General features: G+C 43.8%; 1 protein-coding gene across 1 annotated transcript in view; it reads left to right on the forward strand.

The window, feature by feature from the left end:
- The window catches only part of LOC122791025 (galanin receptor type 1-like), an 823,755-nt gene that overhangs the window by 186,877 nt on the left and 614,095 nt on the right, over window positions 1-22,783 (forward strand). The window lies entirely within an intron of this gene.

The raw sequence follows: 22,783 nt of genomic DNA on the forward strand, positions 1-22,783 counted from the left end.
TCTCCCCTTGGAAAGGTTGCAAGTCTGAAGCCACCAATGTAGGTGTGATTTGCATGTGTTCATTATAAGAATCTCGTGTGTCAGAGGTAGTTGTTGGAACGACCATTGTGCAAACAGTAGCCATTGTAGGACTCTCATGTGCAGTCTTCCCAAGGGTATTGCAATAAGAGAAGCTGACATGAGTCCCAAAACCTTCAGTACCAGTTTTGCTGGGGATTTCCTGGAGAAAAGAAGAAGACGTATGTGAGTCTGAAGTGAAAGTATCCTTTCTGGAGGAAGTCTTAGAATTAACTGATGTGTATCTAATTCTGCTCCTATGAATAAGATACGCTGTGATGGCTGTAGTAAGGATTTTCCGAATGTTACGGAAATTCCGAGGTGAATACACAGTTGAAGAGTGTAGTCTCTGGCCTGTACTAGTTGACGCTGGGTGGTGGCAGAAAGGAGCCAGTCGTCCAGATACGGAAACACCTGGAATCCTAGGCGTCTCAAGTGAGACGCTACCACTGCCATGCATTTGGTGAAGACCCTGGGGGCTGAGGTCAGACCAAAGGGCAGGGCTCGAACTGAAAGTGACTGGCACCCAGCCGGAAGCGCAAATGATCTCTGGATGCCCTGGCCATTTTGATGTGGTAGTATGCATCCTTCAGATCTATTGAGCACATCCAGTCATCCTTCTGTAAGAATGGAAGGATCGATTGAAGCGTGACCATTCGGAACTTTTCTTTCTTGACGAAGGCATTGAGGTCGCTTAGGTCCAGAATGGGCCTCCAGTCCCCTGTTTTCTTTGGAACTAAAAAGAACCTTGAGTAAGTTCTGAATCCTCTTTGGTCCGCTGGGACTGGTTGGATGACTCTTTTTTCTAGCAGCTTTGAAATTTCTATAGCTGCTAGCTCTCGCAGATGGGGCGGCACATCTGGGAGTCTTTTCTTTGGGATGGGATAGGATAGAAATGGTATGTTGTAACCTCTGGTAACCACGCTTTTTATCCACTTGTCTGTAGTTATGTTTTGCCAGGCCTGAGGGTATAAAGCTAGCGACCCCGACTGCCTCCAGAGCAGGACAGTCGGGCCTCCTCTCAGGAGTGCTGGAAAGGTTTACCAGGGAGTGTATCCCTGTCACCTTGATTCTGCGGACCCCCTCTGCCACCAGGGCGGCGTCTTCCACCTCTGCCCCCTCCTCTGCCTCTAGAAGGGGCATCACCCTGTGTGCCTGGGAAAGATCCTTGGGGTTTTCGAAACCACATTTTTCCACCACGTTGCCCTTTGGGGTATGGTCTGGATGGGGTGGAAAAACGGACTCTGACAGCAGACAGAGTCTTTCCCTCCTGCTCACACCGGGTAAGGGTCTCCTTTACTTTGGGGCCAAAAAGAGTGGCACCGTCAAATGGGGCGTTAGTAAAGGAAGACTTGAAGGCTTCCGCAAATGAACATAAGCGCATCCAGGATTGTCTGCGAAGAGCAATCGCTGAAGCTGCTGCCCTACTCGAACCTTCGGCTGTGTAAGAGAGCAGCCTCATGGACGAGTTCACAATGGATGTAAGGGTATTAAGTTGCGCTGTCACTTTCTCTGAGACAGCAGCATCTGTAGTACCCTGGAGGGTATCTCCCAACTCTTTGACTAGATCCCTCTGTAGTCGTGTAAAGTGGGTCAAATAGTTCAGGGATCGCATGGAAAAAGCCGCTGAACTAAAAATGCGCTTCCCATACCTGTCCATCGTCCTAGAATATTTATTAGGGGGATGGACAGATGAGGAAGATTCCGACATCTCCTTTTTCGTGGCCGCTGCCACCACCATAGCGTCCACTGGAACTCCTTTTGTCAAGTAAGCCTTGTCCTGGGGTGCAGTGATATACTTATTAGGCTTCCTAGGGACTGGTTCCACTGTGTCAGGAGCCTCCCACGCCCTTCGAGCAATAAGTTCCATTAATTCATCAAAGGGCGGAGTGACCCAGGAGGAGGAAGGGCGAGCACCAAATGCCTTCAGCAAGACTGACTCATCCTCAGAAGGGGGAAGGGACTGCCAGTCACCTCTCTGTTTCAGGATCTCCAATATGTCAGAAAAAGAGACATCTTCTGAAGGTGACTTAGGGGACCCTTCTGACTCATCCAAGTCAGTATCGGATGTCAAAGATTCTTGTGGAGAATCTAAGTGTCTCCTCTTACACAATCTTTTCCTAGGGACTTCTTCGTGGGGAGCATCCGAAAAAGCCTCCGAGGAAGAGGAGGCACCCTCCAGGGGTGGCTGAGACACCGGTGCTCGACGCTTGGATGTAGCCGTGGGTGCAGAGGAGGATAACGGCCCTTTATGGGGAGGAGAGGTTGCTTCTACTGATGTGGTTGTCTGGGTAGACAACACCTTCCTCATGAGATCGAAGGCCCCCGGGTCCCGAGTCGAAGAATCTCCCAGTTCCGAAGAAATGGGAAGAATCCCCAAGACAGGCACCGAAGGCATCGACCCCGAGGACGGAGCCGAATCGATCCGCGCCGAGGCCCCGAGGGGAAAAGTCGGAACCGAAACGTCGGTTCGACTCTCGGCCCCGGAACCAAGGACAGATCGTCGGCTCCGAGACTCCGAGTCGAGGTGAGAGGAACAGACCGAGAAAGAGACGGTTCTGGACCCGAGGGCTCCACAATCAGAAGATCAACCTCTTCCGGCTCCAAAGACTGGACAGGTCTCGGAGGAGGAATGGATGAAGACAATAGGAGGCTTTCAAGTTTCAACACCAACTGGGTGGAAACCGAAATAAGTTTGGACAGGGCCGAATGCTCCAATAACTTCTGCACCACACGATCCACATCGACATCGGAGAGCTTAGAAGAAGAACGGGTCGAAGGAACCAAAGACGGAGCCGACCTCAATAGAGTCGAGGGAGGGAGCTCCATCACCGGTTCCAAGACTCGAGGCTCGGGAACTGACAACAGTTGAACACTCGGCCCCGAAGTCTGTGGAACCGGTGATCTAACTTTACTCGAAGAGCTCAGAGCCGATGACTTGGGCTCCGACGTCTTCGATTCCTTCGAGGATTTGGATGCCTGGTCTGAAGCATCCAGAGCCTCCTGAAAGGAAGGTTTTAATAACCCCCTGTCCATGAGTTTCCTGCGCCTATCTGTCATGACCCTCCCACTAAAAGAGTGACAAATTGAACAGTCCTCTTGTAAGTGGAGAGGGCCAAGGCAGTAGACACAGGAACTATGGTTGTCAGTAACTGACATTTTTTGGCCACACTGGCAACGTTTAAAACCTGATTTAATTTTCTCAGACATCTTAAAGAAGAGAAAAAAGGTCAAGTCCAGTAGAGAGACAAATCCAGTAAAAAGAGTCGAATCCGATATATAAGTCAGTCCGGTTGTCAAATTCAAGTAAGGGGTGGTAGGCCCCGAAAAACTCTAACAAGTTTAAATAAACTTAACGGTACCGAGTATTTCTACCTTACCACACACACATACACTATGTCACCAAAAATACCTATAGAATAATTTGTTTCTCAAAAAATAACAATAATAAAGTTATTTCTTATCTGAAGTTGCTCGAGCTAGATCCCAGTGATGCGAACGCAGCAGCGGCAAACTAGATCTGAGGTAAAGGCAGAGGGGGATTGTGGGTATTAGGTTGTCTCGAGCTTCTTCTCGATACAGAGCTTGCAAGCGGCCGACACGGAGCCGAGGATCGGCTCCGAACCCATGTGTAAGAACAAACGGCGAGATTGAACACTATCACATTCGGGATGTTTAGAAAATCCCTGAAACACAGTTAAAATAGTGCAACCTGATATGCTTCCTTCATTTTATTCTGTCTCTAAAGCAATGCAAAGAATGTGTTACATATCTCAACATTTAGACATATTGTAATGCTTTATTAATTGATATACATGCTTTCTTAGAGACATATTACAGATTTCTGAGCACTGAAACCTACGACTAATACTGAAATTGATCATGAAGTACCAACTAGATTGTATTTATTAATCTATGCAGTATTTTCATCATACAGCAAAATAGAGCATTTTTTGGCACTGTAACCTATAATTTCTGTTGAAACTGACCATGTTATACTTAATAGATAGTCTTTGTGAACATATTCCGTGTTTATAGATGCAGCAAAAAAACACACGAACTGGTGAAGGAGCGAACAAAACCACGGAACCTTGCACAAACACACCAGAAATATAATAGTAACAAACAGTGAAACTGTTAAATCCAAAGTAGTCGCCTTAACGTCACTTTAGTCGTTAAGGCGACTACTTTGGATTTAACAGTTTCACTGTTTGTTACTATTATATTTCTGGTGTGTTTGTGCAAGGTTCCGTGGTTATATTCCGTGTTTATGTCATGAGGATTGAAGTACTAGCAATACTTTTATTAGATAGAATGTATTTCAGGTTCTTAGTAGTGGAGTGTTATTGTTGTTTACATTCTTTCAAGTTATGAAAACTACAAGAGCCTATTTTCTGCTTGTTTCACAAATTAATATAAAAGAAAGTAATACTTTTGTAAAACATCTAAATGACTTAAAATTTATTATAGATTGAAATTATTAATTGTGTATTAGTTAGATTCTCAAATACTACTTTAGACTCTAGGCAATCTTCCTAAGGCATTACATTCAAGCTGAATGTAAAATGTGGTGCAATGTTCATAAGGGTAATTCCTGACTTTCAAGACAAACGGTTCTGGTTCTAGTTAAAAATTTTAACCGTTATTAGTGATTATTATATAGATCCATATCCTTCCAGTTATGTATCCTGCAATATAATAAAACCAGGATATCAGCTTTAATGATTTCACGTTTATATTCTCCTATCCATTCTGATTTGTCTCCTTCAGGTCTTCTGCTTTTAGTTCTCTACTTTGTAAACATAAGGAGCCGGGTTGAGGAAAGACAGTCATTGCTGAAGAGGGAATTAGTAGGTTAGACTTTTTCTAATTGAGATTTGTTTGTTTCTTACCAGTGAGAAGATCAGAACTATGATCCCCTATCTAACTTGTTCTTGCTATGTAAAGTCTAAGAACTTGTTGTTACTACAACCACCCCTGTTAATTTTCCCCCTCCTTTCTTGGCCCAGAGAGTTGGTGGGTAGACACAGAGTTACGGCAGGAAGGGTTAAGTGTCATTCACCTATTGACTTTCTAAGGACTTTTATTTACAGCCACATTACGCTAAGATACCATCCCTCTATATTAGTTTATACAACTGAATAAAAATGTGGAAGATTGATTCCTGGAATGTAAACGGGATTAAAAAAAGGGATAAAAGGAACCTTTTTCTTCATCTCACTTTCAAATCTAAAGCAAGCATAATCCTGATCCAGGAATCCCACCTGACGGATGATCAGTGGATAAAAATTGGGAAGAAAAAATAGATTAGACAAATTGTTATATCTGGTAAAAAAAAACAATAACACAGGAGTAGCCATTATTATTAAGAAATCCTTCCAATCTAACATACTACGTTGTGATGCAGACACAGAAGGAAGATGGTTTTTGTAACCTGTAAAATGCCTTCCATTAAGAAATTGATTTTGATTCTAAATATTTATGTCCCTTGTAATAAACAACAACACTTTTTATGTCCCTGTATAAAATCTTAATGGCATTTAAGAATCATTACATAATCTTAGGTGGAGATGTGAATGCTTACCAGGACCATATTGCAGATAGATCAAACTCTACAAAACCATACAATACTCAAGCAACCACTGCTCTAACTGAGCTGAAATGATTTAAGCTATTTGATCCTCTTTAATAGAACAGTAATGATAACAGAAAAGAAAGATATACATTGTATTCCCAATACCACAAAATGTGGTCTTGAATTGATTTCTTTTTAATTTCAGACTTACTTCTGAATATGAACATCAGATGCTACATTAACACCAGATTCTTTTCTGATCACTCAAAAATCTCACTAATTAACTGGTTTGACAAACAGCAAGCAAGCTATAGAGATTACAGTTGTAGTCTTAATCCCAACCTAATTACAAAACAAGATATTCTGGAAGGGATTAAGTGATTCCTAAAGGACCTATTAAAAAATATCCCCATTTTCCACCACCCAATTGATATTGAATGAGCAACTATTATAGGTTCATAGGTTCATACTAGGCTATCTGCCCAAGGGCATTTATAAGCCTAGCCCATAGTTATGTGGCTTTCGCCACCCCTTTAGTTTGAATAAAATTATGCCTATTATTTTGTTGTGCCTCTGTCAAGCAGTGACACTGAAGTAATCCCTGGGGTGTATCTGCGATCTCCCATCCATTGGTCAAGATTCCTCTTGAACAAGGCCAGCGAGGTGCTCTGCCTCACATGTACCGGGATTTTGTTCCACAGCATAGGGAGTCTCTGGGTGATGAATCTGTCCCTCCAGCACGTTCTATTAATAACCGTGTCAAGGTTTAAGTCTCCCGCCATTGTGGTTCTGAGGGATCTAGATTTTTTGAGGTGAAGCATATTCATCAAATCTGGGTTTGACATGGCCTTATATGTCAGGCACAGGTCACCTCTGAGCAAGCGGTATGAGACTGAATAGAGCTGGAGTTCTTTCAGTCGGGCAGCATAAGACATATTTTTGAGACCCTTTATCCTTTTGGTGAGGAACTTTTGGGGCCTTTCCAGCTGCTGCAGGTGTCGGGTCAGATACATTTTGAATGGGGCATTGTACTCAATCATAGGTCTAATGAGTGATGAGTACAGGGGACGATGACCTCCCTTGATCTAGATGTGAATCCCTTCATGATCAGGTGGGCAATGTAGAAGGTTTTCCTAACTACTTTAGCAACATGAGTGTCAAACGAAAGGCTACTGTCAACCTGGGTCCCCAAATCCCTGATGACTTCTTCTGTGCTCAGTGGATTGCCACCTATATGGTAGCTAGGGGTAACCTTGTTTTTCCCAAAGGGTATGACTATGCATTTCTTGGCGTTTAACTTTAGGCCATGGCTCTGGCACCAGTTATCCGTTTCTGTGAGGCCCTTCTGAAGGATATCTGTGTCAGATGTGTTTTCGACTATGGCGCTCAGTTTGCAGTCATCTGCAAACTTTGTCAGCCATAACCCTCCTGTGTTTGCTTGTACTTCAGAAAAGTAGATGCCGAACAAGAGTGGACCCAGGACTGAGCCCTGTGGGACACCACTTGTGACAGGCTTTGTGTCTGACATGGCTCCAGCAACTCTGACCCTGTGGGTTCTGTCACTTAGCCAGTTTGCAACCCATCTTGTGATGTATGGGTTTACATTCAAGCTGATGAGTTTTTCGATGATACCTGAGTGGGGTATTGTGTCGAAGGCCTTTGCCAGGTCGAGGTAGGCTGTATGGACTGCCTTTCCTCATCAATGGCCTTGGTGACTGTCTCAAAAAGTCAACCAAGTTTAAAAGGCATGATCTGCCTTTGACAAAGCCAAACTGGGTTGGATCCAAAGTCTGCAAGTTCCCTATGTCTTTATTTATGAGTTCCATTATGATCCTCTCCATGGCTTTGCAGATAAGGCTTGTCAAGCTAATGGGACGGTAATTTCCAGGGCCGGTGGAGGCACCGCCTTGTGAAGTGGGACCACAGTCGCCGTGCCACTCCTTGGGCACGTATCCTGAGGTGAGGCTAAGATTAAACAGCTGTCCTAACTGTGGGTTTAATTCCTCATTAAGTTCGTGGAGCACACAGCCGGGGACACCATCTGGTCCCATGGATGCTGTGTTTTTTGCCTTGGAGAGAGCAGGTCCCACCTGGGCGTTGGAGATGTTTGGGGGCTACAATCCTCTGGTATAGATATCTCCTTTGGGGAGAAGTTTGCACTGAACCTGTCAGCCAGTATGTTGGCAATGTGTGTAGGTTCAGTAATCTTCACATCATTTTGAACTAATTCTGAGCATATCTGGGAGTTTCCTCCTAGGTTTCTAACATAGCTAAAGAAGGCCTTATGATTGTCTTTGAGTCCTTGGCAATTTTTCTCTCAAAATTTGCCTTGGATGATTTTATGAGAGCTCTTAGTTTTTACTTATAATGATCAAAGGTGTCTTACCTTTCAAGGATTTTGCTCTATCTTGTAGTAGCTTCCTCCTTTTGTTGTAGAGCTTGTTTATGGCTGGGGTCCACCAGACTGGACGCTTGCCTTTGGTACAAAGTGTCTTAGTTTTGTTTGGGATTGCCTGATCCATGCAGTCCTGTAGGTGCTGGTAGAAGGCATTTGTGAGTGATTCAGCGGTTTGAGTAATGTTTACCACTGGCTCAGGGGCCTTAAAGGAGACCACACTAGTTTTTAGAAGTGTGAAGTCGGCTTTTGAGAAGTTTTTCACTGTGGTCTTTTTTATTTCAGGTGGGGGCGGGATGAGGACCTCCAGCGAGATTAGTTTATGATCTGATCTCACCAGTGAGGGGTATACTTCCGGTGCTGAACATTGTGATCCCATGTTCGTGATGATGAGATCAAGTATGTTTTCTCCTCTTGTGGGGATGGTGACTAGTTGTTCCATGGCATTTGAGTTTATGAACTCCAGGAACCTTTGGGCTAGAGTATTTGGGCTTGAGTAGTGTTCCCAGTCTATATTAGGGTAGTTGAAGTCACCTAGTATGATGGTGTTTGGAGATACATTTATCCTCCAATGTTTTCAGGAAGGCCATGTGAGGTTCCTGAGTTTGAGAGGGTGGCCTGTAACATGCTACAAATTGCAGAGCAGTCTTGCCTATGGTTAATTGCACCTGGATGGTCTCCGATGCATCGTGCGTTGCCACCAACCTTGAGGTGTGGGTGTCCTTTATGAATATGGACACCCCTCCTTTCTTGGTGTTGTCCGGATTTTGGGGCGGAACGCATGATATGAGGTGAAACCTGATAGTACTGGGGTGCTCTCAGGAGCCTTGAACCAGGTTTCTGTCACAGCACAGACATCGATGTTCTCCATACTGAGAAGGGCCTCGAGTCGTGCATCTTGAGATTGAGACTTCTGGCATTGAGCAGCATTACCCTTAGTTTTTCCTTTTTGTGTTCTAGGGTGGTAGGTTTAGAATTTGAGCCTTGCCTAAAAAGGCACTATGGGGTGGCAAGAGCCTTTGCCAATATCCGGAAGCCTAGGGGTGACAGGTGCAAGCTGTCCCTTCAAGCAGCGTGGCTTGTCCAGCATGTCATTCCAGGCAGACAGACATTGGATCCCCTTTGAATGACACCAGAATTTAAGCCAATTATTAAAGCTGATCATCTTATCACTGTATTGTGGCATCATTCTAGGTGAAGGTAGGATACTGCTCAAGGTCAGGGTCATACCTGCCTGGGCTACATAATCAGAGAGCTCCTCAATGTCTCTTTTCATGTAGTCCAAGGAGGTAAGTCTCAGGTCGTTGACAACAGCGTGGACAATGACTGAGTCGTACTTGTACCTGCTGTTGAGAGACCTGAGTGCTTGCGTTATGTGGCGGATTCTAGCGCCCGACAGGCAGCTTACTGTGACCTTCTCCTTACTCAGTCTGGTGAGCGGGACATCAGTGTGTCTGACTATGGAGTCACCTATGACAAGTATGTTTGGTGTTGTATTTGGCCTTAAGGGCAGTGACTGCTTTGCACACTGATTTTGTTGTTTATGTGTTGTTTGTGTGGTGTATTGAGTTTGCAGTTGCTTGGGTGTCTGCTTTGGAGGCCTCTGTTGTTTAGGTAAATTTTTACTCAGGGCCTCCGAGTATGTCTTAGTGTGTTTATGTGTTTGATTCAGTGGTGTGGTTGAGTTATGTGAGAGTTGTATTGTGGTGTGTGTAGTTGCCTTCTCCTCCTGCCTGGTCTTGCCAGTCCTGAGTTGAGAGAGCTCAGCCTCCAATCTGGCTAAATAGCTGCATTTCTCACAAGTGTTAGTGTTACGTGGGAGGAGGAGAGGGTTGTCCGTGTACATGAGGCAATTGTAACATTGTCTCAGAATTCCCAGATTCACCAACTGGGCAGGAGAGGACGCCAGCATCTGACCCTTCGACATGCTAGAAAGATTTATGAGTTGGTATGAGACAGAAAAGTAGTGGGCTTAGCAGGAAGTGGGCACTCCTGGGGTTTTGCTAGTGAGAGATTTGTATAATATAGGAGTGCTTGACCTGCAAAGAGAATGCTTATAAGACAAGGGATATGCTTATAAGACAAGTGCTGAGCTTTTTGAGAAGAAAAAGCTAATTGGAACAAGTGCTGCACTTTTTAGTGAAGGTGTAAACTGTTTAGGTTCCTAACAGAGCAGTTCTAAGGGAAAAATTGAAGAACACACTTTCTGGAGCCAGAAAGAGTTTAACCTTGTTTAACCGGCGCCTAACTATTAAAACTCAAATAAGAGGTTTCCTAATCAATAAAGCAATGTACTATAAGAAGCTCCAAAATAAGGAAGCAACACTGATAAAAAAAACATTCACAGACTAGAATTGGAATTACAAACATGTTTTAATAAAGGAACTGAGACAACTAATAAACCTTCAAAAAAAATCTTTACTTAATTAATGCTAAAAAACTTGTCATTTCATGAAACAGTAAAGCTTGCCAATTATGTGGATGGGGTACAGTTTCCTTCCAGTTTCCTAACTACATTAATTTCTCATAAAAAATCTACACTCATTATATCTGAAATAATCCACTTAGACAAAACATATAGCTCTAATTCAGACATCATTGGCTTGTTTGAAAACCTATATTTACAAATATATGGTGCACAAATATCTTCTCTTTCGGAACAACACAAAAACATTTTCTTTCAGAAACTATCCTTCCCTAAAATTGATCTCAATCAACAGAAATTATTGTCAGCCCTTATTTTCCTGCATGAAATTACTGTGACAATAAAAAATGTTAAATCGCAAAAGGCACCTGGCCCAGACAGCTTTACAGATGATTTTTATAAAATGTTTTCCCCAACAGTCTCCAGAAAACTATTAATCTTAATCATATTATTAATAATAACATTTCTGAAGTACATTTCAATTAATTGAAACCTATATTTATTCTAAAAGAACATGCAACCCAAAAGACCCCAAAAGTTACAGACCCATCTCCCTAATTAACTTAGATATCAAAATCCTTGCATCAATCTTAGCTAATAGACTCAGATTGATAATAACACATATCATTTCTCCAGAAAAATCTGGATTTGTCCCCTACAGGCAAACCTGTGATAATACCCTTACTCTTGAAGCCCTAATAACATTTGCACAGCAAAGGAAACACTCAATCTTTATACTAGTGGTGGATACATACAAAGCATTTGACAGACTTAACTTTTAGTTATGTACTTACCATAACTTCGGATGTATGGGATCCATCTCGCCTACATTCATAACTGATGGGTTCGGAGCCAATCCATCAGCTCCGACTCAGCCACTATATACTAGAACGAAGTCTCTAATTGGCTGGGCTACCCCTTATCCCAGAATGCACCACACCTGCTTCCCCAGATCTTGTTTGTTCGCTTTCATACCTACATCCAGACACAGAGGCATACCAGCAACTGTAACAAACTAAAGTCCTTCAAGAGAAAAACTCAGTAAGTAGCAACATTCCCTCTAAATCCAATGGGAAGGGGGAAGGAGGGTAGAGATGAATGTATAGATGGATCCCATACATCCGAAGTTATGGTAAGTACATAACTAAAAGATGTAATGGGATCCTATCTCGCCTACATTCATAACTGATGGGACAGCGTCCCTAGCACCTAAATCCCGGGTGGCTCATTGGAAAACACTCCTGAGAACTGTGGAACCAAAGGAAGCTCTACCTCGAGAAGCCACATCTATCTTGTAATGAGAAATGAAGGTGTGGAGAAGTCCAGGTAGCGGCACAGATATCATCTATCGATAATTTGGAGTGGAATGCTACAGAAGTAGCCATTGCCCTGGTAGAATGAGCCCTGACTGGGAAGGGTAGCTCTTTGCCAGACCGTGAATAAATGAAGGAGATGCAATCTTTAATCCATTTGGCTATGGTGGTTTTAGCCACGGTTGACCCAACCTATTTTCCGCAAAGGACACAAACAGCTGATCTGACTTTCGTGTCTGATTGGTCCTACTTAAATAAAAACGCAGTTGTCTGTGAACATCCAACTGATGGAAAATATATTCTGCGCTATTGGAGAATTTGGGAAAAAACACAGGGAGCTCCAAGGATTGTTGAATGCATAAGGGGAATGCTACCTTGGGCAAGAAAGAGGATTTAACTTGAGGGACACTCTGTCTTTGTGAAAGGTCAAATAAGGAGGATTAGAACAGAGAGCCTGAAGCTCTGAGACCCGCTTGGCAGAGGTTATTGCCACCAAAAAGGCGGTTTTCCAAGATAGAAATTTTATATCACAAGTAGCTGCTGGTTCAAAGGGGCGGGCAGTTAAAGAAGCTAGAACCATATTCAGGTCCCAAGGGGGCACAGGATGGGCTATTGGGGGCCTTTAAGGAAAGATTTGCAAAGCCTGTTTGCCATTAAGGAAGGCTCAAAGGAGACATGAAAATTAGAGATAGCCGCCAGTTGGACTTTAATTGTGGAAACCGAAGAGCCCAAATAAAACAAAGAAGCCAGGAATTTTAAAACCTGAGGTACTGGGGCAGTAACGGGATCTATACCTCGTTGCTGGGCCCAAAGAGCAAACCTCTTCCATTTGCTGGAATACAGTTTAATAGTGGAAGGTTTGTGATAAGAGGACAAAATGTGGATGACGTCTGGAGAAAGAGAGTTATCTCTGACTAAGGTTGGAAGTGGAGTAACCAAGCGGCCAACCTCAAGGACCTGAGGGATGGGTGAGACTGTCCCAACTGATGAGTTAACAGGTCGGGCACCAGGTCCAGAAACCATGGGCTTTCCACTGCATACCTCAGAAGGAAGGGGAACCAAACCTGACGAGGCCAGTGTGGAGCGATCAAAATCATGTCGCTTCCTAGATAAATCGCCTTCTGTATCACCTTCGGGAGAAGGGGAACCAGAGGGTAGGCATAAAGTAGCCCGGGGGGCCAACTGTGAGCTAGAGCGTCCCTGGGAATCTGCCCCTGAGAGGGAGTCAGAGTGAAGAACATCCTGCATTTCGCATTGTGAGGGCTGGCGAACAAGTCGCAACAAGGGAGGCCCCACTTGGCGAAGATGTTTGCAGCCACCCTGTCATTGAGGGACCACTCATGGGGCAACAGGAAAGTCCTGCTCAGCCTGTCTGCAATCACATTGGATTTTCCCAGAATGTGCGTTGCCACTAGGAAACGCTGGGTAGCAATCGCCCAATGCCACACTCTCATGGCCTCTCGGCAAAGAGGGTAGGACCTGGTTCCGTCTTGCTTTTTATGTACCAGACTACCGACATGTTGTCGGATAGAATTGCAATAGTACCCCGTGGAAGAGCATGATGAAGTGCTTGCAACGCCAGTAGCACCGCTCTCATTTCCAGGATATTGATATGTAAGTGCGTTTCGTGAACCTGCCACGTGCCTTGGTCAGACCTGTCCAGATAATGACCCCCCCCACCCTATCTGGGCGGCGTCCGTGGTCACCATGGCGATGGGAGGCTGAAGGGCAAAGGGTCGCCCCTGGTCCAGGTTGGACCGAAGCAGCCACCAACGTAGGTCCCGACGGCAGATTTCCATAATCTGGACCAAATGGTTCAAGGGGAGTTCCTGAAAGGACCATTGAACCGACAGTAGCCATTGCAGCACCCGCATGTGCAGCCTGGCTAAGGGGACTAGAAGAATAGTCGAGGCCATCGGGCTCAATAACTGCAGAATCAGTCTGGCCTGAACTCGTGATCTGGGTAACAAGGTTTGAACCTGAGACTGCAGGACCTGAATCCTTTCTACCGGCAAGAATGCCCGCATTCTTCTTGTGTCTAACTCTGCGCCTATAAAGGTAATATGCTGAGATGGCTGCAGCACAGATTTTCCCCAACTGAACGTGATTCCTAGTGAATGACCCAAACTGACTGTAGCCATAAGCACCCAAACTAATACATGCTTGGATGTGGCAGTAAGGAGCCAGTCGTCTAGATAGGGAAACACTTGGAATCCTAGACTTCTCAAGTGAGCTGTCACTACTGCCAGACACTTGGTGAACACCCTGGGGGCTGTGGTGAGACCAAAGGGCAGTGCTCGGAACTGGAAATGACTGGCTCCCAGGCGGAAGGGTAAATGACTCCTGGACTCTTGACTTATCAGAATGTGATAGTAAGCGTCCTTGAGATCTATGGAGCACATCCAGACATCCTTCTCCAATAACGGGAGAATGGACTGAAGGGTGACCATTCGAATTTGGATTTTTACAAAGCGATTCAATGATCTGAGGTCCAAAATGAGCCTTAAGTCCCCTGTCTTTTTTGGCACCAAAAATAGTCTTGAGTAAGTTCCTGATCCGATCTGGTCGGCGGGGACAGGCTGGATGACTCCTTTTCTTAGCAGCTTTGAAACCTCGACCGCTGCTTGATCCCGCTGACTGGGTGGCACATCCGGGATTTTCCTGATAGGAAGAGGGGGGATATTGATGAAAGGGATGAGATAGCCTCCGGTTATGGTCCGGAGCACCCACTGATCCTTGGTGACAGATTCCCAAGCCTGCGGGTGTTCCGCAAAGCGACCCCCGACTGGCTCCGGAGATGCGCAGTCGGGCCACGTCTCAGGGACGGTGAGCGTAGGGTGGACCACAAAAGGAATCGCGGTCTCCAGAGTTACGGGGCCTCTGCGCCTCTGGGCGGCGTCTTCCTGAATCCCACCCCCTGCCTCTAGAGGGGGGATCACTCGGTGGAGTAGGGAAAGACCTTTGAGATTTCCTGAACCACATTTTCCCTCCTCTCTGGGCCTTGGGTAAGGTCTAGAGGGAGCGGAAAAATGGGCCCCCACGGCAGTCAAGGTCTTGCCCTCCTGCTCGCACTGAGTCAGTGTGTCCTTCACCTTGGGTCCAAACAGGGAGGACCTATCAAAGGGGGCGTCGGCGAAGGAAGACTTAAAGGCCTCCGCAAAAGGACACAAGCGTAACCAGGCATGTCTTCTAAGAGCCACGCCTGTTCCCGCTACTCTACCCGCCCCTTCGGCCGCACATGATATGAGCCTCATGGACGAGTTGACTATCGAAGATAGGGTAGTCATCTGGGTGCCAACAGTTTGGGCTAACGCCTCAGGAAGATTACCCATAAGAGACTCACCTAACTCTTTGAGGAGGTCCCTTTGGAGCCTGGTAAAATGACAAAGATAATTCAGCGACTGCAGGGTAAAGGCCGCTGAAGAAAGGGTACGCTTCCCGTACCTATCCATGCTCCTGGAATCCTTATTAGGAGGGTGAATAGACGTTGAAGCCTCTGCCACGTCCTGCTGAGTGGCAGATGCCACCACCATCGCATCTACTGCAACTCCTTTAGTCAAAAATTCCTTTTGAGGAGGGGCTGAGAGGAACTTGTTAGGCTTGGCAGGCACCGGTTCCACAGTGTCAGGGTGTTCCCACACCTTTCGAGAAACTAAATCTAGTAATTCATCGAAGGGTGGAGACACCCAGGAGGCGGAGGGCTGGGCCCCAAAGGCCTTGAGGAAGACTGACTCCTCTGCGGAAGGGGTTTTGGACTGCCAATCACCTCTCTGTCTCAGGATCTCGAGGATATCTGAGAATGAGACGTCATCCAAGGACGATTTTGGGGACCCCTCCGCATCATCGAGGTCAGTATCTGATGTGATAGACTCATCCTGGGAGTCAATGTGCTTCCTCTTGCACAATTTTTTTCTTGGAGGTTCATCTGAAGCGGATTCCGAAGGACCTCCCGGGAGAAGGGAACCCCCCCAAGGGGGTATCCTTAGACCCTGGGGCCCCACTGTCGTGGGAATGAAGCACAACAGAAGCACCAGTTCCCAAGTCTAGGGACGGTGAGGTAGAGACTTGCTGAGCCGGCAAGGACATGGCCAGCGCACTCCTCATGGCCTCAAAAGCAGGACCTCCAGACTCTACGGAGGACACCGTCTGAGAGACCACGACGGTACCGGGAATCCCTGTGGCCGACACTCCGAGGGGAAGACTAGGCACCGAAGCTACCAGTTCCAAAGTGTTCCCCTCTGCCCCGACCGAGGAAGTCCCGGTACCAAACCCTGACGCCGAGGACAGGGTAGGAATGATGGTCGGAACAGAGAAGCTCCGAGGGAGTCTCGGTTCCGATTGGACAACTCTGCTCTGCTCTACCATCACCGACTCCAATGGCTCCGAGGAGGTTGGAGGAGGAATCGGATGTGTCGAAGTGGGGACCGGCTCCGGAGCCGAGTGGGCTGGAGCCAAGACCATTTTTGCAAAAACCGGGGACTAGAAAAGCCTCTGGATAACTCTGTCCAAATCTGAGTCTGACAACCTGGAGGATTTAGAGGAAATAGATGGGGGCCGAGATGACTTCTCTCTCGGCTCTGATAGACCAGGGGACTGGCTCCGAAATGGCTCCAACACCATCGGCACCGGATCCGGAACCATATGAATAAGCATCGGCGCTGAAGGGGACTTCGGGGCCAGGGGGGGAGAGTCTGAGCTGCACACCTCCAACGGCTCCGAGACCAAAGGACCCAAAGCAGGTGATTCGCCTCTCGATCCCCCAACCTGCGGCTCCGACACCAATGGAGCCGAGAAAAGAGGTATCGAGGCAGACCCTTCCACCCGAGGCTCCGAAGCCATTGGAGCCGAGGAAGAAGAGGTCGACCTATGCTTCTTGGAAGTTGGTTCCGACGGACTGGTCGGAGCCGATGACCTTTTCTTTTTAGAAGCTGGAGAGAAAGGAGAAGCCAAAGCTTCCTCAAAGGAGGGCTTAATAAGGCCCTTAAGGATCAATTTATTTTTTCGTTCTTGAAGGACCCTAGAGGAAAAAGCATGACAAACATTACATGTTTCCTGCAAATGTTTCGGTCCTAAACAATATACGCAAACAGCATGGCTATCAGTAAGAGACATTTTGTAGTTGCACTTGGTTCACTTTTTAAAACCAGACTTCTGCTCTTTCGACATCCTATCACACAACTATTTCCCACAATGAAAAGCAAACCTTAAAGTAGGGCACGAGCCCTTTGACTCAAAACGGGACTGGCCCGAGATACCGAACACAAAACGGGCAGAAGCCCTCTAACTTAAACGGGCTTAGCCCGATAAATCAGGACATACAGTAGAGACAAAATCAACACACCCACACACAAATAAGGGCAAGGGCCCCCTAACTTAAACGGGCCTGCCCGGTATGTAGAAAAAAAAATACCAACAACCAATCACACCAAAACAGGTTCACACACACACGTAAAGCTGTTAAAACAGCTGTTTGTTAAATTTGTGAAGAAAACCCTAGGTCAAAAGACCAAAAAGTAATAAAAAAAACCCCCACTTAGCTCCAGCCAAGTCGAGACCACGTCTAGCTTGAAAAGCGGCAAACGAGATCTGGGGAAGCAGGTGTGGTGCATTCTGGGATAAGGGGTAGCCCAGCCAATTAGAGACTTCATTCTAGTATATAGTGGCCGAGTCGGAGCATCGGCTCCGAACCCATCAGTTATGAATGTAGGTGAGATAGGATCCCATTACATCATAAGTTTCCTTTTATTGACTCTACCCTACTTTGCTTTCCCAGATAGCTTCATCCAGATTATAAAAATTCTCTACGATAAACCCTATACAACCCTTTACATAAATAAAAATCTGTCAAACAAAATTATTATTACAAATGGAACAAGGCAAGGATGTACATTATCACCATACCTTTTTAATTTATATTTAGAGCCCCTGTTCCTACTCATCAAACAACATACTTATCACAACCCGCAACACCCTTCAATACCAAAATATCCCTATCAGCCTTTGTGGATGACCTGAACTGATATTTTACTTTGCCAAACTTGACACTACAAAGATACTGAAGGCTATTGAAACTTTTTCAAGTCTATCCAATTATAAACTCAATCTAGATAAAACCATGATATTTCCCTTAAACTCTCCTAAGCTTTCATTATTGTATTCCTGCCAAACTATAATTAAAACTAATCATCTTATTAAATATCCTGGGATCTGTTTCTGACAAAACAAAATAGAGTTTTACCAAAACAACAGCTTAAAAACCTGGAAAGATATAACACAAGACTGTAATAGATGGGACAACCTAAAACTGTCCTTCCTTTCAAAAGTTGCAATAATTAAAATTAATATACTGCCCAGATTCTTATATATTTTCATGGCTTCTCATGCAATAGTATATAATATTTTTTTAAAAACATTACACTCACTTTTAGCCAAATTTTTGTAGTCCCCTAAATCTGTAAGGATATCATACCATAAATTAATACTGCTGAAACGTAATGGAGGACTTAACCTTCCAGACTTTAGACTATACTTTGACATCATTAATAGTAGTAGAATAATAAGTATTGCTGGGCATGACCTAACAAGTAATACTTGGTCACCTTTATGGGTAAATTTGTGCCATAAATATATTAAGTCACTCAACTTTAACCCCAAAACACTTCCTTTTCTCCACAAAGAGAATTTTGTGACTCTTAAGATAATCACCCCAATAAAATTCTTAATAATTAACTTGCAAAAAATGTTTGCATCTTTAAATCTATCTGAAGATTTGGGTACTCTTCAGCCATTGCATCTCAACCCAAATCTAAAGCTCAATAACTCAAATTCAAATTTAAATAACTTCCCATTATTAAAAAATAAACGAATTCTAGATATTTTGCCCTTTTGCAACTCTACCATCACACAAGTAAGGGATAAACTTAATCTATGCAAAAGCTATACTATTATTGTCAGACAGATTAAAGAATTATGCCACATATATTAATCCAACAATAGCATAACAGATAGAGATACAGAGACATGTACTTCTCTTTGGAAATGAATGCTATTAAGATAAAAAAATGATCTCAAATACATACAATTTAATAACTGTGATTAAATATCAAAATAATAAACTGTTTTCAAATTACTGGTTTCACTCTCACAGTTCTACACAAATTTAATCCTACCATCCCACTCTTCTGTCCTTATTATGAATCCCAAAAAGCTGACTGACTACATTTATTTTGGAGTTGTAAATGTGTTTACAAGCTCTGGAACTCTCTTAAGGTGCAACTCCAAAAAAAAGGATAAGAAAAATCCACCCTGTCGTGAGATTTTGAAGTATTTCACATTCCTCCCCCAGGCTTACCAGCATTACAAACACATATCTTAATTATTCTTTTTTTAACTAATTAAATTATTCATTGCATTCAGATGGATGGGCAGGTCAGCAATTACTTGGGAGGGCTTCAAGCAAATGGCAACTAGACACTTGTTAGCCCATAAAATTGTGATTTTCAAATGTAAAAAAAGTCTTATTTTCTTGAGTATTGGGAAACACTATTTAACTTTATCTTAAAATAGTTGACTATTTCATTGTGTTTTTGCAATCCCCTTATAGACAAATAATATTGACTCAGCTGTTAAGGGTTTATTACACTACCTTAATCTCCACCACTAAAATTATATAGAGAATCTCCCTATACCACTATTCTTTGTTAAACCTTGATTCACACCTATCCTTATTTCAATACTTTGGATATGTATTTATATGTATGACTGGGTTGAATAACACCTGTGTAAATAGGTGTAATATAGTTATTTTCTTGATATATTGTTTTTTCTCTTTTCCTGTATTCCTTACTTGTGCATTTCATTAACTGTGTTATATCTGTAATGTTGGTTTTCATCATAAAATTAAATAAAGATTTTTGGAAAAAAAAGATTATGGAGCATGACTCAGATGATTCTACTAGAGAGACAAATTGCCTTGACTGCTGACAGTAAATATGCATATGTGTGCAATAAATCGGATGTATACCTCTAGGCTGGTGAGACAGAATGATACTGTGGAGCTCATCCACATACAAATAACCTTATATTGAGTCCCTTACCATATCTTATCAAGCTATGCCTCAAGAATCCCTTGTCTGGACTCACTACCCAACCAAACACTCTCTTCATGGGAGACTAACTACTCCTCTTTATACTGGGAAGCATACACTGCCTTCAGCTTGCAGACACACATTTCCTGGACGTTATTAACACAAATGTCCTTGATCAGTTAGTGCACACTTTAACCAGAGGGTCAAACATACTGGACCTAATTCTCAACAGTATGGGAGAGCTATGCACCCCCATCATGTCACATGCTCACTGCTGAGGTCAAATCACAAAGCTGCCTCCTCCAAAATAACAATCATCTTAGAAAACCCAGCAAAACCTGTTACAGTTAGAAACTATTCAAAAGCAAACTACATCCTATTAAGCAAAACTTTGACAAAAATTCAATGCCCGCCCAAACCAGAGCTCACAACAGTCTATGCAGAATTATTTACAGAAACACTGAACAAGAATGGCTGCATAGAGTCTGCTGTTCCTGCCAGAGAAAAGCTCAAAACAACCCCCAAAAACAAACTACACTGGAGGAAAAAAGTCATGGCCATAGTCAGAAAGAGCAACTGTCATAATGACAAGGGCTCATTAACAAAACTAAAGAGGAAACTAAGAGGGGTAATTAAATCCAGTGAGGCCAATTACAAGGTCAGGATAGCTTTTCATGCTAAAAACAACCATAAGGCCTCCTACAGCTATGTCTGAAACCTCAACGGTAAGACACAAAGTGTGCTGAACTGGTAGTAAATGGTACCACCTTAAATGAGCAGAGTGGTATACTGAATCTACTGGCCAACAAATTCCTCTCAAGCACATCACTTTAACACAGTACATTTGGGAAACATTAATAGTTTGAAAGTTACAGTTTTGGAACATATTTCTTTACATTTTGCTAGTGATGATTTACTTAAATATTTATTAAGAAAAACGGAATCAATTTTTATTATTAAATACAATACTATGCAGCCTTATGGGCTAAATAAAGAATGCCATTGGCAGAGTTTTATTTGATTTCTGTTTTAACTTTAAGAAATGTGTATTCTGCCTTAAATTATATAATTGATTAATTGAAGCTGATTATGTTATAAATAGGCATGCTGTGAGCCTGCATTTTACTCTGTAAAGGCTGTTACGGCCAAGGCACTAGGAGATTTTATGATGAAACTTTTTGATGTTCATTTCACTGTGGAATTAAACAGATTTTAACTCAAGAAGAAGGCGTCACTGGTTTGTTGGGATGTGGTATATATAAATTCCTCTCAAACTTTACCCCCAATCCCTTTCCCCCTGCCTCCCCTTGTGAAATGCCAACCAGCATAACCCCCTATCTATCAGCAGGGAGCAGGTCACTAAGGCTAAAAACACAGCCTCAATGCAGCCCAACAATTTTCCCAGTTGCCCCCTAAATAGACAGAAATATGACCTGCCAGGAGCATTTCAGTCACATTTCAACAAAAGCCTCAAAACAAGGTACGTACGAACCGAATGCAGGGCAGCAACGGTTATCCTCCTTCTCAAGGGTGGACCATCAACAGACCCCAGAAACTACAGATCCATTAGTATGACTAGTCTAATATGCAGAGCCATGGACTAAATTATAATGGAAATGATCAACAAAGACATTGGCGACCTACAGACACTGGACCCATCCCAGTTTGTTTTTGTCACTGGAAGGTCATGCCTACTTAACCTGGTAGACATGTTTAAAAGGTAACCAAGCCAATGGTTGATGGGAAAATGGTACATAATACTCATCTAGACCTGGCTAAGGTGTTTAATACAATATCCTACTCAGGTATTGTTGAGAAACTCACCAAACTAAGCATACATCTTTATATAACTCGCTGGATTGCTAGCTGGCTCACAGATAGGAACCAATAAACCAGGATTGGTGAGACTACCTCCATCAAGAGGCAGATCACCAGTGAACTATCACAGAATTCTGTGCTAGGCCCACTCCTGTTTGGCATCTACTTCTCAGAGGTCAAGGCTAATTTCAAGGACGTCTGGCTCAGTAATGCAGATTGAGAGTTGTCATCAATCCCCCCTTAACCCTAGCATCCTGTAAGAGGGTCTAACACAGACAAATGACTTGTACCAATGCCATGGATTAGAACTCAGTGCAAAGAAGTGCATTATAGTGCCTTTTGGGCAAAAGGCTACCCAGGCAAATTACTCAGTGATAAGACACCCCTATGAGTTGACACGGTAGTCAGAGATCTGGGAACGTATGTAGACAGCAATCTGGCCTTTGATCAACACATAGCAAAGTTAGTAAAAAAATCATTCTGTCACCCAACTCATAAGTAAGGGTATGGTATCTAAGTCCAAGGAAGTTATAGTACAACTCTACTCAGCCCTTTTCTAACCCATCAATGAGTACAATGCCCCCTTTGGCATATACGTGACTAAGCATATGCAACAGTTGGACTACTCAGAGAGGTTCCTCACCAAGAGAATCCAAGGTATTAACAAATTGTGCTATACAGATTGCCTCACAACCCTGTCTCTTTACTCAGTTCCCCACAGGTTGTTGCAAGGTGATCTGTGCTTGGCATATAAAGCATCCTTAGATCCAGCCCTAATGAAGCTTTTGCACATCAGCAAAAACAAGCAGCACCAGAAAGACTAGATCCAGAGATTTAAGGTTTGCTTACGACTTAAATAGGACATGTTTGAGATATATATGTAACTCAAAGGATTCCCATACTCTGGAATAGGCTCCCCTCCTTCTGATGCAGAGTCTATCCTTAACCCCATTCAAACATAACCTTGACCACTGGATGGGAAATCACAAATTTATCCCCAGGCTGTCCCTCATGAATCTTATAGGTAAAGGCCAACAGTGAAGATTCCCTAAATAACATAACCTCCACATAACTTTCTAACAACCTCCTAACAAACATATCCCCCCCCATTAA

Source organism: Protopterus annectens, chromosome 16.part0 (assembly GCF_019279795.1).
Source record: "Protopterus annectens isolate FY-2018-M chromosome 16.part0, PAN1.0, whole genome shotgun sequence".
Lineage (NCBI taxonomy): Eukaryota > Metazoa > Chordata > Ceratodontiformes > Protopteridae > Protopterus > Protopterus annectens.